The sequence below is a fragment of the Austrofundulus limnaeus genome, unplaced genomic scaffold (genome assembly GCF_001266775.1).
Source record: "Austrofundulus limnaeus strain Quisiro unplaced genomic scaffold, Austrofundulus_limnaeus-1.0 Scaffold88, whole genome shotgun sequence".
NCBI classification, from domain to species: domain Eukaryota; kingdom Metazoa; phylum Chordata; class Actinopteri; order Cyprinodontiformes; family Rivulidae; genus Austrofundulus; species Austrofundulus limnaeus.
The window spans coordinates 1,123,161-1,136,452 of record NW_013952490.1 but is presented as its reverse complement, the minus strand read 5'-3'; the positions used below and the strand labels follow the sequence as shown (position 1 = coordinate 1,136,452).

At 39.3% G+C, this 13,292-nt stretch overlaps 1 long non-coding RNA gene across 1 annotated transcript in view; it reads left to right on the top strand.

Annotated features, from left to right (window-relative positions):
- Positions 1-6,867: 6,867 nt before the first annotated feature.
- LOC106520136 (uncharacterized) overlaps positions 6,868-13,292 on the top strand; it is a 33,659-nt gene continuing 27,234 nt past the window's right edge. Inside the window, exon 1 of the long non-coding RNA XR_001310510.1 lies at positions 6,868-7,002. This is a non-coding gene — a long non-coding RNA (uncharacterized LOC106520136). The remainder of the gene's footprint in view (positions 7,003-13,292) is intronic.

Sequence of the window (13,292 nt, the reverse complement as noted above, 5' to 3'; positions counted from 1 at the left end):
CCCCTTCCTTTCTTCCTCACTCTCCCTACTTTTTTTTTGGTCAAATCCTCAAATTTTGCTCATGCTTCGCCAAATTCGTCGTGACGCGTGGGCCCATTTGATTTCATTAAATAGAATACTTAAGCATAAAAATTGTTTAATCGTCTCATGTCATTAGGAGATGGATTTCATTTTGCATACATTTGCATACTTCCCCCTCAAATTAAACTCGGCAAATATGCAAATGCGGAGGCCCAGGTTATGGCGGAGGTGTTTATTGTCATCACTTCAGGCAGTTCTACACTGCAGCGCCTCCACAGAACAGGGGTGACAGCAACATCTGGAGGCCCGGGGGCAGGGAGGGAGGTAAGGGTGGCAGCAAAAGGTGTAGGTGTGGGGAAAGCAAGTGTGTCGCACGCTGCTGCTGCTACTCAGTTTTTGCGACTGAGAGATTCACTGCTACAGCAGAATCTAAAGCACCAAAAAAAAAAACAAAAAAAACAACGTAAATATCCATCATCACACCCTGCTTACTGTTTTAATTACCAACTTCTTCCCCAGTGCTTTGGATGTCCCCGCGCTAAAATGTATAGTGAGCCAATAAAGACATAAAACACAGCAATGTTCCTTCAACTGTAGCCTCTGCATGTGTTTTTATCAGCTGTTCGGCTGCTATTGTCCACATGGCTAAGCACTGTTGCTAATGAGGAAGTAATTAGCAACAGCGTAACGCTTCTTCACCCGTGCTTAAGTCCTCGCTCATTTTTTCCCCCCTGCTCTGTAATTTTCTCATGCTGCAATTTCAGGCATCACAGCAGCATTTGTTCCAGCACAGTGAAAGTTTGAACCTCGAAAAATGAGCAGCGCAACGCGTACTGTAAGCCACAATTCAACACTGCTGTTTTAAAACTGAAATATACACTGTGGAAGGAATTCACTTCAAATGATAAAGTTATGTTTACCTTATGTACTTAATTTTAGACACAATTCTGACAGCAGACCACTCAAATGTTTTTATTTTTTAAGACACAAACAAAAGAATTGCTTTATACTTAAAAAATTTTCAAACTTAAAAAAACTGTTGATTTTTTATTATGAAAACTAGAAGTTTTAGGATAGAAACTGCCTGCACTGCAAAAATTAGCCATCTAAAAATAAGTTAAAATACTAGATTGTGTGATTATTTTCAAATTGTGTGAAATAATCTGCTACTGCAGTAAGACAATTGCACTTGTTGAAGGCTAAGATTAATAATCTAACACATTCTGCTTAGTTTATCAGTCTCAAAAAAAGATCAAAAATAATTTTGGCTGGATATAAAATTCAAAGATTTGATAAGACAATTTTTGCAGTAAATGCAATCCTCTGTAAACTACATGTGGACAGAAAAGAGACTGACTGCTGCGTGTTTTGTTTCTAAGAGCAGATATCGTACACATTACAAAACAAGTCTGTTAAAATCAGAGAAAAGTGACCTTAAAGCTTTGTGACAATTCATTGCAAAACATGAGGTGTGTCTGATCAGCAGCTGCAACAGGTGAAGAGCTGCTGCAGACAGAGTCGAACAAGAGGTCTCGGAGAGAAACAAGGGCCTTGTAGTGACTTTGCGGAAAGGCAGAGGCCTGATGACAGTGGCAGGGAGAGGGGTAATAAATCATGGCCAGTGGCAGTAAGATAAACGGTGTTGTAAAGCTGATTGGGAGGAGAAACTATTGTGATGAGTGTGCAGTGGTGAGGAGGCGCTGACGACCAAAGGGTCACCACTGCTCAGAGGCAGGCCCAAGCAGCTCCTGGCCTCTTAATTTACCTTGAAAAGCTATTACGGCCACTCGGCTTGCTTCTTTGTGACCCCCACACTCCGCCCCACCCTCTCCTCCTGCTGGAAGAGGAACAGTTTCTCGGCAGGACTGTGGCTCTCAAGCACACAATATTGTAAGGCAGTTGTTACATAATGTGAAGTTTTGAGGACAGCATTGACTTTAAAAAAGGAGTTCTGTTCTGTTTTGTTTGTTTGCTCATCACCATCATTACTGTGGTCTTGAACAATGTGTATCACTTTATGCGAAGGACTCTCAACGACTACATTTTAGCGCAGTTCCTGTAGAAGAGACAAAGATTTATCAACTTATATTTTTGAATGTCACTTGGATGTGACAGCCATTGTAAACTGGAATGGTACCAAATGTTTACTGGTGCTAAAAGTATATTACACATAATTTGAGCATCCTCATCACAATGTACATGTGTACTGGTCCCATCACAGGTCCTGTGATGTAAGAGGTAAATGAAATCTTGTGCTATCTATGGACAAATCACTAAACCATAAGTCATTGCACTGAACGGTTGCTTGTTACAGATTTTATTTTGACGGGTTACTTCCGCTGGTGGAAGTGGGCAACTGTGTCAAAAAAGCCACAGCTTTAATTTTGCTTTGAAACTTCAGAGACAAAAATGGCAACATTTTTCATAGAAGTGTTGTCACTAAATTCTCCAGCTGGGGAGGAAGATGACGAAGATCTTGACAAAAATGAGGAAAGTGAGCAAATTTGCCGAGAACTGGAGGAAAAGTGGTAAAATATGGTTATTAAAGCATGATGGAATTAGAATCTGAGACAGACACGGAGGCATCACATTTGTGGTAAAACACAATTCACGTTTGCACAGGATGGAAGGAAACATAATCTCAGGTCCCAGCACAATAAAAGCACACAATTAAAAAACAACAAGAATAGCTCTTAACTACAGACTTTTAATGTGCAGAAAACAACGGTAAGATCAGTGCAGTTTTATTGTCATCAAAATAGCAGCATAACTTAGTGATATTCATGTCATCTGTTGAAAACTCCTTTATTTGTTCTTATCACAATATGCAAAAACAGTTTTTTCTAATACTGTCTAGCCCTACAACGTTTATATTTCTTGAATTCCATTCAAAGGTTGACAAGATGTGCTGCTAACAGATAAAGTTAGTTATTGGCAAAGTCTTAAAGACAGATGGTATTCTGTTATTAGTTAATCTAAGGACACAGACTTATGCAAATACTTGATGAAAAGAAGATACTTTTCAATGTTTTTTTGGATGCTCCCTTCTGCAGGTGTTAAGCACAACAAGCTAGTTTGCGCAGCACCTATAGCATTTGTTTTACACCTGATGGCCTTTCTGATTCAACCTCAAGCCTATCATCTCAAAATAATAGCAGTGACACCGACCACCAAGTAACCACAGCCCTCAATAAAACATGGAAAATAAACATAATACAAACTAAAACACTGTATAATGAACAAATGTAAAACACAAATCATGACACTTAAATCTGCAAAACTGACTTAGTTATAGTCATTCCTTGTTTTATCTTAAGTTGATTCATCGTGATAGCCATCTTGAATTGAGTGTACTCCAAAAGATATTCGATCCCAACCAAATATTCACTTTCTACAATATTTAAATTTTTTATAAAAACTAAGAAAGAGATTTATGATGTCAGTGATTTCACTGAACAGTTTGAATTTCAGTCCTCCACCACCACTCTGTGCCACAAAACTCATCTTGAATTGGTAAATTATTTGTTCAGAAAAAAGGGGGTTTAAAATGCCTGTTTCTTCATTATATTATTTTATTTGAGCCATCAGGACAGTGTTGTGAAAAAAGGTGGGAAAATGAATCAGATTTTTTTAGGGGCAGAATGCGTTGCTTTTAGAAAATTTTGGACTTCTTGCTGTTAAATAATTAGTTTAGCTGTGACTAAAGTAAAGCTCCACTGCCAGGGTAAGAATTATAAAGCAACCTTTATGAGTCAGAACTTTCATAGGAGCCAGCACAAACACTGCTGTTGTGCTACTTGGCAGAACTGCCTGCTCTTTCTAAGAGGAAAAACAGTAATACCTCTTGAACTTGAAAAATAAAAGTTTTTCAAAACTGTTAAATTGTTTTTAAACCTTATTTCAACAGTAAATCATCAAAGCCACGTATTTTCTTTGGAAATATACATGTTGAACCGATGAAAACATCTATTGGTTTCACGTTCAGCACCTGACATAAAACGCACCGAGCAGGGGGTAAGAGGAGAGCTCATTCTAAATAATACACATGAAGAAAAGAGAGTTTGCTTTGAAAGTCTGTGTTTCAGTGTAATAATTCATAGCAATATGATCCTTTTGGTGCTGACAAAAGATGGAAAATGCTGATGGTTCAAATGAAAAAAAAAAAAAACAACAACAGACAATTTAACTGTTCCAAAAACTGAAAACAAGGAAAATAATGCTGCAGATGACATACAGGTGCTGGTCATAAAATTAGAATATCATGAAAAAGTAGATTTATTTCAGTAATTCCATTTAAAAAGTGAAACTTGTATATTATATTCATACATTACATACAAACTCATATATTTCAAATGTTTATTTCGTTTAATTTTGATGATTACAAATGACAACAAATGAAAATCTCAAATTCAGCATATCAGAAAATTAGAATATTACTGAAGACCAATAAAAACAAAGGATTTATAGAAATGTTGGCCAACTGAAAAGTATGAACATGAAAAGTATGAGCATGTACAGCACTCAGTATTTAGTTGGGGCTCCTTTGGCCTGTATTACTGCAGCAATGCGGCGTGGCATGGAGTCGATCAGTCTGTGGCACTGCTCAGGTGTTATGATAGCCCAGGTTGCTCTAATAGTGGCTTTTAGCTCTTCTGAATTGTTGGGTCTGGTGTATTGCATCTTCTTCTTCACAATACCCCATAGATTTTCTATGGGGTTAAGGTCAGGAGAGTTTGCTGGCCAATTAAGAACAGGGATACCATGGTCCTTCAACCAGGTACTGGTAGCTTTGGCACTGTGTGCAGGTGCCAAGTCCTGTTGGAAAATGAAATCTGCATCTCCAAAAAGTTGGTCAGCAGCAGGAAGCATGAAGTGCTCTAAAACTTCCTGGTATGTGGCTGCATTGACCCTGGACCTCAGAAAACACAATGGACAAACACCAGCAGATGACATGGCACCCCAAACCATCACTGACTGTGGAAACTTTACACTGGACTTCAAGCAACGTGGATGAAGTGCCTCTCTTCTTTTCCTCCAGACTCTGGGACCTTGATTTCCAAAGGAAATGCAAAATTTACTTTCATCAGAGAACATGACTTTGGACCACTCACCAGCAGTCCAGTCCTGTTTCTCTGTAGCCCAGGCAAGACGCTTCTGACGCTGTCTGTGGTTCAAGAGTGGCTTGACACAAGGAATGCGACAGCAGAAACCCATGTCTTTCATACGTCTGTGTGTGGTGGTTCTTGAAGCACTCACTCCAGCTGCAGTCMACTCTTTGTGAATCTCCCCCACATTTTTGAATGGGTTTTGTTTCACAATCCTCTCCAGGGTGCGGTTATCTCTCTTGCTTGTACATTTTTTCGACCACAGCTTTTCCTTCCCTTCGCCTCTCTATTAATGTGCTTGGACACAGAGCTCTGTGAACAGCCAGCCTCTTTAGCGATGACCTTTTGTGTCTTGCCCTCCTTGTGCAAGGTGTCGATGGTCRTCTTTTGGACAACTGTCAAGTCAGCAGTCTTCCCCATGATTGTGTAGCCTATAGAACTAGACTGAAAGACCATTTAAAGGCCTTTGTAGGTGGTTTGAGTTAATTAGCTGATTAGAGTGTGGTACCAGGTGCCATCCATTTTGAACCTTTTCACAAGATTCTAATTTTCTGTTTGAGATTTTCATTTGTTGTCATTTGTAATCATCAAAATTAAACGAAATAAACATTTGAAATATATGAGTTTGTATGTAATGTATGAATATGATATACAAGTTTCACTTTTTAAATGGAATTACTGAAATAAATCTACTTTTTCATGATATTCTAATTTTACGACCAGCACCTGTATGCATAATCAAAATGTGTTCATTGAAAACAAAATGGGTGGTAGTTGTGGTATGGCAGTTTGAAGTGCAGCTTGGACATCAGCCACAGCTACAAGTTTGATGTTTTTTTTTTAGGGAAGAGCTAGCAGCGTTAGCAGCATTAACAGTGTTAGCTGTTGATTTTGTCTCAGGATGACATCATAACCAAAGCCGGGCACCAATAGCAAAGGCTGTGCTCCATTCCAAAATACTGAAATGTAAACTTTAACATTAAGCCACAGCACAAGCTTTAACTTTTACATTTATGTTTACATATTTAGTTAAGGAATTTAATATTTAGACATAACATTTAACAAAACATTTAGTAAAAATTAGCAAAAAGTAAGAACATTGAGCTAAATAACAATAAAATGTTAGTGGAAATAGAGTATTTTACACTCAGAAAGTGAGCTAAATAATGAAAATTAATTTGTCACTTTTTTAACATTTTATTTTACACTTGGCACTCCATACATTTGTAATTTTTGTTGTTGACTTCCTGTATTAATTTCACCTTTAAATGTGATCCAATGAAATGAATGAAGGGACATAAAGAACCATTAATAATTTCCAGGCACATGGATAGTATGATGATATATTTGTCCCCGTTACAAATATTGGTATTTTTGTTCCATTTTTGTTTTAAACAATGTAGCAAATAAAGACTGTGAACAGCACTAATCGTGTTTCCATCCAATTACATCCAATTTTAATTTGAATTTTGAGCTAATTTTAATAATTTTGCAAAAAGGAAAACAATTAAGAAATGCGAATCAAATGGAGTTTCCATCAACTGGCTTGAAGCGAATCAATTACGTCATATGCATGTGCGTAGTAAACAGGAAGTAACCGTCGCTGCACCCGCAGGGTCCACATATCTCAGGAAAATGGAGAGAAGTTATCAGGAACGCGTTGCTACTATCAGGAAAGTTGTAATTATTCTGTTATCAAGTAGTTTTGGCCATGTTACTGCTGTCTGGAGACGTAGAGAAAGAAATGCAATTTTATTCACGTTACGGGATTACTGAGAAGACGCAAACAGCAGGAGGAGGGTTGTGCTGTCAGTCGCAGCTGCAGCTGACCCAAAACTGGTACCAGTACCGTGGAACAGCTGCTCAGCTACGTGAGGTAAATGTTCGCTACGTCACAACTTATTCGGCAAAAGTGTTTCCATCTCTCCTTTTGCGCATTAAGTGTTTTTCAAAAAAAACCAAAAACCACCTCAAGCGAGCTTAAAAACTTTTTAGCGAATTGAGGATGTTTTTTCAAATTTTGCTGTTTCCATCTGACTTTTTTCGCATTTTTAATGTGACACTTCTAAATGCGCATCAAAAAGCCTTGATGGAAACACATTTACTGTCAAGAAAAGAAGCTGCATTGTTTGCAGTGGCTCATCCAACCAGCACCCTGGTGACTCTCTCCCCTGAGTGATGGCTGTCACTGGCTTTCTATCAGCTGCCTACATGCCACCAACACCCCCTTTGCTTCACCCCTTTTTATGTGCTTTCTCTCTGCTCCTGCATGCTATCTCCACAACTCCTCTCTGGAAGAATTGTTTCTGTCTGTCCTTTTTCTCCCCTGTCTCTCTCTTTTAGCCTAGTCCCCCCCCCCCCCCCCCCCCCCCCCATGTCAACAGTCTTCCTCCTTCCAGTCCTCCTTAAAAAGTTCCCTCAGCCTCCTCTCACATCCTCTCTACATTTGTTTTCTGCTCTTTCTACTTTGTGTCCATTTTATAATCAGAAAGACTGACTGAGCATCAACAGATAGTCTGAATGCAAAAGTGAAAGACTACATTTTGTGTGTGAAGATTCCAGTTTCTATAAGAACAAAATGTACCTTTGGGAGTTAGTGAGCACCAAGAGGAAATGCAAACGGAGATTCTGACTTGACACTTAAAGTGAGGTAGAGGTGTCATGTGAAGGAACGAAGGAAGCTGTGTGGTGAGAGCTCAGGCTCAACGAGGCATCTTCTTAACTCAAAGAAATCTAAGCTCACTTTTTATCACACAGCAGCCACTTGTATTCATTAAATGTGTTTAGGAAACACCGATTTCTAACGTTGTCCATCCCTGACAGCAGAAGTGAAGTCAGAGTATGGGAAGAGCAAAGAGAAGGGCAGAGGAAGGAAACATATAGGTGGTTGGGTCTCTGCATGGCTAGTGTGAATGCAGATTGGGAGTTCCTGGACATGCATAATTCACCACAGGGGAGATAGAAGAGGAGGCTGGGGGGTACGAAGGAGGGGAATGGAAGGGTGGGTGAGCGAGAGTGGAGGCAGGGAAGGAAAGATGGAGGAAGGAAAAAGAGGAAAATGAGCAGTGCGTCGAAGGCAGCGTCAGCGTCTACAGTGAGGAGGTAATTAGGGAGCTGTCACTTGTTCCTGTCAGGCACCACTCCCGCTGAAACATCGAGTGTGTGTATGAGTATGTGTGTGTTTGGTTGTTCTTGTGGGGGAGGGCTGAGGTTTGTGTATAACTGGATGTATGTGTGTGGAGGGGTGGGGGGTGTATACATGTGTGTGTTTGTGGATGCATGCAGGGTTGCATGTGTATATACATTGTGTGGAAGTGAGCGGGGTGGGCGCCATGCAAGCTGAATTCAAATGAGATGGTAAAACCAGAGGAAAAACAGGATAAAGTAACAGACTGACTGAAAGGGAATTGTAATAAAGGTGGATGAATACGACTCAGAAGCACACAGCTTAAAGTATTACAAGAGGAGACACGAGAAAGAGAAAACTATCAATCAGGGCATTTAGACAGGGAGAACGATTGAAGAGATAACAATAAATTACATTTGATGAATTATATTTATGGCATCTGGGGACTTTTAAAGCACTTACACACACACCTAAGTCAGGGTGAACCTGTCGCAACAGCAAAGTGTTTTGCTGTGGTAAACATATTTGTATGCATGCATTATTGACACAAGTCTCACATATTGCAGCCAGAGTGTCGACTGTCAGCCCGCTGCACGCTGATTGTAATCTCAAGTAAAAAAAAAAACAAAAAACAATGCACTCATGTTTAAACAGTCTGCTTGTCATATCAATATCAGCAATGGGAATTTATTTGACAGACCCCTAATGTGGCAGCACACATCGAGAGGTACGAACACAAACACGGGCATATGTGAGCGACGCATGCAGACTTAGGCAGGGAACGTGATGCATGGGTATTTAAAGTTGTAAACGTCTTTCTAATCTGCAGCCCCTTAGGAGACAGTAGCTGCACCATATGAGTGAATCAGTGTGGGCCTGTCTTTAGAGCTTTCATTGTGACACCGGCACTCATACCACACACTGGGTGTTCCAATTAAAACCCACCCCTGCCAGGAGAGCAACAGCTCTCCAACAATACTCTGCTCTCCCACACACACACATACACACACACACATACTGTATGTGTGCACAACACACACACACAAGTCGCTGACAAACCACAAATACAGTCAGGCTGACGATGATGGATGGTGTGCATAACCTGGCTGGTGGTATAGGCTTTGGCTAAACAGCTCAGGCCTTCACCGGGGGTTTGTCCTCAGGCAGGTGGTGCACTTCCACACAGGTGGTTTACCAATGAGCTGGAAGATAATTATTACACTGGAAAATTGCCACAGTGTTGGGAACTTGGACTGCACCACAATGTCGGGCTTTGTCAAAAATGTAGCTGAACTGTTTTCATACTGATTGCTATTTTACTTTGCATTTGTAGATAATGGGGATTATTGCACCTCTCTAATTTGGCACATAGCTGGAAGTTATACAGACCTTCAGCGCAGTGAAAACAAATTAATGAGACAGGCCAAAAACATCAACTCAAGCTCTTTCCATCAGGTGCAAAAAGATGGGCGTAATAACCACGATAATATTTTGTAAAGATGCTTGTGCATCAGTTGTCTGACTTGCCAATTCAGTGTAAACAAGCACTATTGTGCAGTAATGCCACAGAGTGATATGTGCCATTTTCCTCGAGCTGGCCCATAAAAGACTCATTAGGGCACTTCAGACGTATTTGCACTGCAAGAGGCTGCCATTAAACACATCGCGAGGCCTAATAAATGCATTATTTAAAAGCTGTGCTCCAATTACTAATTGATTAGAGTCGAGCGCCTCATCAATAACACAGAAGCGGCCCCTTCAAATCAAAATACACATGATTTATACATGAAAGACTTTAAAAGGGATAAGTTCTCTGCTAATGAGTCATAAATGTTTTAAACACCCAAACTTTTGCTCATGATGTGAAAATTTTTGAGGGGCTGTCAGAATGCTGCGTTCGTGTGTCTGTGTGTGTGCATGTGTGTGTGTGTGTGTGTGGGTGGGTTGGGGTGGGGGGATTCAGGGTTTGAAACGCATAAACACAAATCTCTCCCACTGGGAAATCAGTATCAATGAGAGAGAAACATGGCATGAAGCAGCCCTTCAGTCCAACATAACGAGTTTATTGACAGAGGGGTTTTATACCCACAAAAATGTAAAATTACTCTGAAACACTTTGCATTTAGTCCTGAAACAATTGTCCCTATAGGCAGAGCACATTTGTCACTTAATGCAAGGAGTCCATTAGCAGACTGATGCAACATTTATTAAACAATAATTTAACTAAAATATGTGCTTATACATGTGCCATGTACAATTGAATTGAATATTCAATAATTGCCTCAATGAAGTTTAAAAGCAAAATGTACATAACTGTAACAGTAGTTGCAGATGTTTGTATGTACTGTATTTGTGTTTGTCAACAAAACTGCATTTAAATAAAGACTATCAAATTACTACGCAAAGTCTAAATGTGTTCCTTACGCCTAAGAGACAGTGTGGTATATTCTTCCAGACATTTCCACCCTTGTGCATACCTCTCGTTGCACCTGTGATCATAGTGTGCTATCATACCTGGCAGAAAACAAAGAGGATCAAAAGCAGCACAATGAAAAACAAAGAAATAATCAAAGGCCTGCATCCCACATGAGCAGGAGGCCCTGAGGATGGCTCAGAAAACAAGCAATAAAAGGTCTCATTGCTGATATCAAACTGAATAGAACATAAAACAAGTTAAACATTGTCATCCATGCAACTCTTGCACCCTACTGCAACAGTGTTTTCAGCACTCTCAATCATTTATAAATGACATTCGTTTCAAATTCTGAGATTCTTTGGTGGGTAAATTGGGCAGAAAACCAAAAGTGAAATTTGGGGTATAACTTCTCCAAGAGCTTTGAAAAGATAAAACAACAACAACACATCACAATTAAAAACATTTTCTCGATAAAGATGTGGATACTGTTGCTGATATTTTGGAATTTTGGTGCTAGATCAGATAAGTGGGCACTTGTTTCCACTGTAAGTAGATGTGTGTTTTTGCAAAATTGTCTAGAAATGTTTTTCCTGACAGCTTTGATGCTAAAGACTTCATTAGTAACCTCAGATTGGGACTGTGTAAGTTCACGACTGAAAACATAAATGGTGTACTCTCTCAACAGAAATATAGTAGAAACTCATACTACATGTCTTTAAAGTAACAGCCTGATAAAACTTGCTTTATTTTAGCAATAACAAACTTCAGACAAGTTTCAAATCAAAAACATCCTATTTGCTGCATTAAAATGGTTATTTAAGGTGAACACCGTTTTAAAAGTTACCAAGTGTCTGTGTATTTTCTATGGTACATTTTGAAGCTAATTCCATCAACAAACACAGCTGCCAGCCTGTTGGAGTATAGCTTTAAAAGTCTGGCACATCTGCTGGCTGGATTCTGCTGGTACAAAGAAATCTTTAAGACATGACTCTGATTCTCAATTAGATGAAGTTCTGGGCTTTCACCAGCCTCCTCACAGACATTCAAATGTTTCCCCTTAAACCGCTCAACCATTCCTTCAATATGCTTGGGGTCATTGTCATTCTGAAAAGGTGAACCTCCATTCCAGCCTCAATTTTCTGGAAGACTGAAACAAGTTTCATGTGAACTTGCCTGTCTTCGTGATTTCTTCATTTCTGAACTCTAAAGCCCAATTTTGTGGAGTGTACAATGTGAAGAGGGCCTGTGGACACAAAATGTCTGCTTTGGCCTCTTTATAAACTTTTAAGCTGATGACCTTAATGGTGCACTTAGCTACTTTTACAGACAGACTCTGGGCAGTTGTGATTGTAAAGAGCTCTTTGGTATTATTGGCGCTGCTTGTTAGAATGTGCCTTCTGTTTATCGGTTTTGCATAATTCATTTTTGTATAACATTGCAGTCTGATTCCAAGATTCTTAAACACATTGACTATAATCACAGATTTTTATGCAAAATCAGCAAACACAAACATATCCAAAAAAATAATTTTAATATTTGCAGATTCCATCAAGTAAAATGATGACTGAAGATAGGGTCTGAGAGATTATATTGACTCCAAATCTGCAGCACCTCTGAAACTGTTACCCGTTCTGCTTTACAAGGTTTCTTTAGCAATTACTTCATTGAGATTTTTCAATGACATTTTATTGGGTTAATGTCTATATTTTGATTCATTAAGCATTTACAATATGTTGCGGTCATTCTAGTGTAGCTTTGCCCTGTTGCACGACCCAATTTTGGGTCATTCTTTATCGGTAACAAAACTGGTCTCAAACTTGCTTTTCTTTAAAAATTTGTTCACGTTTTGCTCCCCATCCAATATGGAATAGTTTTATTGAACATAAAGATTCAAGCTTTTTGCTGCAAATCAAGCCCAAAACATCAAACTCACACCTCCATGTTTGAAAGTTGGTGTGTGTTTCTGCTAATCTGCTGTTTGCCTTATTTAAATTAGGTTTTAGTTAATTTTAAGACCTAATCAGGATTTAATAATCATATTTTTAATAGGATTATTTTTATTATGTGTGACACTGATAACCCAAGAAAATAAATACAATTTTAGTGCCTTTATTGAGTTTCCTAATAGTGTAATTGTCCATGCTTATTGCTTTTTTATTATATTTTGGACAAACATAATTAGAGCTCCACACACTTAGCAGCCAAAACCTAGTTGACGTTTAACATCTTTTGGAAATGCCCTTTGTCAGGCTGTGCTTTTTTCTGAGTTGACAGGCTGGAAGGAGGAGCAGAGAGGGGATGAAGAAGAGGAGACAGGTGTTGCACAACACTGGAACCTTTGGGGGCCATCATGCTGTGTACTCTAGTGGTCAGAGCATTCAGACGTGAATGTCTCTGTATCAACCAACCCAAATACATACGAACAGTCAAAACCGAACAAGCTTTACATCAAGGTGCACCTGTCAGTCATGAGTGCATTGAGATAGGTAAGACAGCCAAAGCTCCTCCGGGGAAGGTGTCATCACTGATCAAAAAAACTGCTTATGAGTACAAGCAATGACTTTACTGAACCATAACTACAGCTGGAGCCCAGAAGGACAGTTTGTGATTTACTCTTGATAGC